The sequence below is a fragment of the Physeter macrocephalus genome, chromosome 16 (genome assembly GCF_002837175.3).
Source record: "Physeter macrocephalus isolate SW-GA chromosome 16, ASM283717v5, whole genome shotgun sequence".
Classification (NCBI taxonomy): Eukaryota; Metazoa; Chordata; class Mammalia; order Artiodactyla; family Physeteridae; genus Physeter; species Physeter macrocephalus.
Genome location: NC_041229.1, coordinates 104,134,024 through 104,139,642, shown reverse-complemented (window position 1 = coordinate 104,139,642; position 5,619 = coordinate 104,134,024). Strand labels below are relative to the sequence as shown.

Here is a 5,619-nt window from a genome sequence, read left to right as displayed (position 1 = left end):
CTGCTGCTGTTTTTAGCCCATTCCACATAATTGGAAAAACATGGGGAAAACCAAAGCCAGCTGGGCACCTCCGTCTGTGCAGCTGCGAGGGAGGGTGCGGGGAGGCCGGTGCTTCAGGGTGGAGGGCGCGCGGGCTCACGGCCTGGCCCAGGACGGGCTCCTGGCCCGCTCGCCTGGGGGACAAGAGTCACTCGGCCCCCCAGGTCTCACCCAGCCCCCAGCAGAGCCAGAGCTGAGGAGGGGCCACTTGCTGTGACATCCTTCCCCGTCTCAGAACCTACAGGACCCTCCCTGGGGACCTGAGACACGGCACCCCAGAGCCAGTGGGTGTTACCCAACCTGCAGGGCCGTGGGACATGAGACGCCCCTCAGGCCAAAGGCAGGGAGTCCCAAGTCTCCCACCCTGAGTGTCCCGCCGCCCCCAACCCCGGAGCAGGGGGAGGTCCCCCGATCTCCCCACGTCACAGGCGAGGAAACTGCAGCTCGGAGGGCTGACGGATCCCCCCGCTCTACCGGCGCCCAGCAGCGAGCGATTCCACCCCCACTGCATCCTCTGCTTCTTGGGGGACCCTACACGTCCCTGGGATGTCGCAGGCCCCCATTCGCTGGGGTCCGAGCATCACCCCATCTCAGTTCCTTCCTTGGGGAAGCCAGTGACCCCTACAGAGGGCTGGCTCTCATTTGCTCAAAATCAGGAAAAGATGGGATTCACACATGTCACAGAAACTTCTTCATATTCAGCTCCACGAAGCGTAAAAGGTCAGACTCCTGGGATGAGAGCCCCAGGAATCCGCAAGTCGCGCCCTGGCTTCAAACCTTGAGATGTTTCCGGCTCTGCGGGTGGCTCCCGACCCACTGCCCAGCAGCTGCCTGGGGCTCGTGTCCAGCGCAGAGGCAGCTCTCCACCTCCCGTGCCCTATGCCTTGTCGCGGAGACTCTGATTTGCTGGGGCCGGGGAACCTGGATGTGACATAAGGGGCCGAGCAACTCCAACACGGCCAGGCCCCTGCCCCCCCCAACCCAGAAGCCCTCCAGCCCAACGCTGGCCTTCATCCCACAGAAAGGAGAGCCACATGTCTGGCGCCCTCACCGGCCGTGTGAGGAGGGCTCCCCAGACCCCACGCCCCCTCCCAGCTCCTCTCGGCACCAGCTGGCCTCCACGTCCACTTCCGGTTCCAAATGGGTTCCAAATGTCCAGGGAAGAATTGCTCTCCTGCCATCTTGCCTGCCTGGCCCCTAGTTCAAGTTCAAATTCAAGCACAGCTCATACTTGTTGGGCATCCAGGCCTTCCTCTCAACAACCCCATGAATCGGGTACTACGATCATCCTTGTTTTACATCTGAGGAGACAGAAGCACGGACGGGCTGAGTCAATTTCCCAAGATCACACAGCCGGGATGTGAGTTAAGGTATCATAAAAGGAAGACTGGGCGTAGAAAGCCATCACATGATTGAAAATCAGTCTAAATTCTGGGTTTGCCTGAGACGGAATTTTCTCGCCACCCCAAAAATCTTTGGCGGGCTCTCAACCGCAGACCAAAGCCATGCTATATCTCGTGAATGTTGCATCCGACACGCCCCATTCTGGATGGAAGTCACACCTGCACAGGCTTTGTCCATTTCTGTCTTTCCCGAAGGCCTTTCCTCTAGCCCAGGGCCAGTTCCTGAGCCCTCACTGTGTGGCCTCGGCTCTTCACCCCCCCGCCCCCGAGCACACTGGACCTCACCAATTCCAAAGCCAAGAAGAGATGCCCAAGTGATCCCAGGGCCTCCTCGGCCAGCCCCGGAATTCCGTCCTCCCACCGGACACGCCGGGCCTCAGAAGACCCTGGCGGCCCTCCATGGGCGCTGCTCCCTTCCGGCCGGCGAGGGGCCTGCACCAGGCCCTCAGAGCTCTGCTGGTGACATTCGATAGGATTTCGTGTCTCGTTTTCTTCCTATTACCCTCGCGTTACCAGCCACTGTCTCCAGGCAGTGTTCACATCTGATACCCTGCACGGCGTCAGCACTCAAAACCCACATTCCACATGTAATTTATGTCCCCCAGGATGCAAAACTACATCGCCGAGGGACGCTGTCAGCTCGGAAGGCCGCCTGAGAAAAGGAAAGCAGCTACCGTGCTCAGGTGATAGGATTGGGCCTTTTAATCAAACATCGTCCTTTAACATGATATTTTGTGGCAAGGAATAGAAACTGGAGGGTGAGAGATCCGTGTCCTAAAGCCCCCAGTCTGCCATGGAGCCATCATTTTTGGTGACGTCTGAGGCCCAAGGCCCCATTAGGTCCTCGCTCACAGAACCGTCTCTGACTCGCTCCGTCGCCCAAACAGACAGAAAGGCCCTCGGGGACAGGACCCCTTTCTCACTCATGCCCGGCTGAAGAATATGGAGAGATGTTGGAGAACCACCTCGAACTTCCAGAAAGCCATCTTGGGGGCAAACCCTTGAAATGCTCTGAGAAGCTTCTGGGTTTCTTCTCGACTTCAACGAAAACATTTAGAAAACTGTTTACCCTTTCCCACCCCAGCTGCCCCGGACCCCTTCAACTTCAAACAGGTCCAGGGCAGAAGGTACAGAAGCCGCCACTGACCCCCGGAACTAAGCAGTGCCTTAGTGGGAAGCAAGTGGGGTGGGAACCAGTCTTCTAAAAATCAGGACCCCAGCAGTCACATTCTCATGCAAAGCAAGACTCCTGTCCCATGGCTTCTGTCCCTGGGAGCTCTTCCCTCCTTCTGACCTAACACCCTAGACAGGGCATCTGGAGCAAAAGCAGGAGGGTGCAGGCTCAGTGCAAAGACGGCCCCCGCCTGCCTCTGTGCAGACCCCCATCCAAGCAGGGGCCCCTCGGAATGACAACAAAAACGTTTTTCTTCCACGCGCTTGGCATTCTCCAACTGGGTTATTTGTAAAAGTGTCCTTCACAGCTCGGGGGGCGCGAAAACAGTTCTGGTAAGACCAGGGAAGGTGGCCCCAGAGCTGAAACCCGGGGAATCTGCGGGCTGGCCGTCCTCCTGAAGGAGGCTGGGAACCAGCTTCCAACAGGAAGGACAGGCTTTGCTGCTAATCCCCCAGTTTCCCCACATCCCCCCCACCTCGTAGGTGTCGGTATCAGCACCCACTGCAGAGCTTCCGGCCCCTCCTCTAGGAAGCCCTCCACCCCAGGCCTCCTCACCCCGCAGTTAATGCCTGCAGAGGGAACAAAATCCTCTCAAAGGGCTCAACCCCGGGCAGTGGTTCCCAGAGCTCAGAGGCTCCAGCTACTGGGATGCTGGGAACCCGAAAGAGCCTACAGCCTCGGCTTCTTCTGGTTGGAAAAGAAATGGGGCCTCCCCCAGGAGTGGCAGGACCCCTGGACAGCAGAGGTAAACCTAGCCCCTTGGGCCTGATGAGCTGCCAGTGGTGCGAATGGTGGGCGTGGCTGCCGTATACTGTGTACCCACTGCTCACAGGGCACCTTGTAGGCACTTTCAACTCCTGTTAATGCACTGGGTCCTCCACAGCCTCCCTGGCAGGGGGTGGTCTGTGACACCCACTCTCATCTCACAGATAAGGAAGGGAGGCACCAGGCACCATCCATGCCAGATGACCAATAGCTCTCTGTACCCCAGGGTAGCCTGGGCAAGTCGCTTCTGGAACTCCAGGCTTCTCCAGCTGTGCAACTTCACTGGACCATGACTCTGGGCTTCTATGAGGGTTCAACACCTCATTTTTGCCCACACCCCACTCCTGGGCCCCTTAACAGAAGCGGCTGCACAAGGTCCCCCGTCGGGGCAGGCACTACTGCATGATCCACCTTTCTGGGGGGTTGTGTCCATCCCTATTCCTTCCCCAAATGTCCACATGCAGCCTGGCTCCAGACACCCGGAGTGGGCAGAGATGGCAACCATGCCTGCATCCCCCTCCCTCTCCCAGAGAAGACATCACCAATCGATCCAACACAAGGCCCGGGCAGACAGCACACATCGATGGCAGCAACAGACACCAGATCCAGATCCTTCTAGCTCCAGGGCCAGGCCCCAAGCCAGCACTCTCACGGCAGCAGGACTCGGAAATTGCAAAAACACAAATAGAACAGAAATGTCCGACGAGGGAAACATGGTTCAAAGGGATGCCTGCTTGACAAAACATTCTTCAGGTACTAAAACGCAGGTTTTTGAAGCATACATACCTCTTGTCATTGCAAATGCTCCTGCAATAATGTCAAGTGAAATGTATAGACACATGTGGACAAAACAGCAGAGTTAGATACAAGGAAATATTTAGACTATCTCCAGATTTCCCTTAGTTTCTCCAATACACAAAGCAGAACTGGCTCCATAATATGCAAGAACCGCTGCAAAATGAAAACGCAGAGCCCCTTGTTCGAAAATTATTAAGCACTTCAAGTCAACAGAGCATGAAACCAAGCACGGGGCCCTTCTGAACTCGAGGCCCCGTGTGACTGCACAGATCAAACACCTGTGAGGTCAGTCCTGATATCAACTGGTTCCTGCCTCAGAGCAGCCCACAGGCTCTTCCTTCTCACTGTTCCTTCTCCCTCCTAGTCCTCTGAGCCTCAACTTAAAGGGTGCCTCCTGGGAAGGACCTTCTCTGGCCATCCATCTCAGGTAGCCAGTCCCCCCTGCTGGGCTGTGCTGGGCCCTGGATGTCCCCAGGGACAGGCTGTACCCTGGATGCATATCATTTCTGGGAGAGCACATCCTGAACCCCACACCTGGCGGTAAAGGCCCCCAGGCAGTGCCATGGAGAAGGGCGACACTTCTTTAAAAATAGCACGAGTCTTTGAAGCAGCAAGTGCCCGAAAACCAAAGGGGAGAATAAAGCGCTGGAAAAATACCTATAGCAAAGAAAATCACTTGTGTGCAGGGCAGGAGATCAACGGAACTTGGTGCATCCACAGAAAACTCCCATTAAGGATGTGTTCACAACCTAAGTTTCCACAGCATGCCGGGGTACGGGGGTAGGGGGTAGTGGGCAGGGTTATTACAGCACAAAGATTCCATGTGAATGGGATGCAAGGATAAAAATGAATTACAGGGACTTCCCTGGTGGTCCAGTGGTTAAGAATCCGCCTTCCAATGCAGGGGACGCAGGTTCGATCGCTGGTCGGGGAACTAAGGTCCCACATGCCGCCGGGCAACTAAGCCCACGCGCTGCAACTACAGAGCCCATGTGCTCTGGAGCCCGCAGGCCTCAACTAAAGTGAAGTCCGCGCGCCACAACGAAAGATCCCACATGCCACAACAAAGATCCCACGTGCCGCAAGTAAGACCCAACAAAGCCAAAAATAAATATTTTTTTAAATGAATTATAAATTCCATATCAACGCTTATGAAAAATCAGAAAAGCAAAGACATGAGCTCCCAGGAGGGCCCGAGGTACTACAGCGGTGGGAGCACTTGGGAGGGGCAGGAGGAGGGGAGGATGTGTCTGCTGGGAACCTCCTGTCTCACACTCTCTAACGCCATTGCTCTTGTTACAATAAACACAGCTTTGGGGCTTCCCTGGTGGCGCAGTGGTTGCGAGTCCGCCTGCCGATGCAGGGGACGCGGGTTCGTGCCCCGGTCCGGGAGGATCACACATGCCGCGGAGCGGCTGGGCCCGTGAGCCATGGCCGCTG

General features: G+C 56.6%; 1 protein-coding gene across 1 annotated transcript in view; it reads right to left on the bottom strand.

Moving 5' to 3' along the window:
* LRP5 (LDL receptor related protein 5) overlaps nt 1-5,619 on the bottom strand; it is a 108,800-nt gene that overhangs the window by 37,954 nt on the left and 65,227 nt on the right. The window lies entirely within an intron of this gene.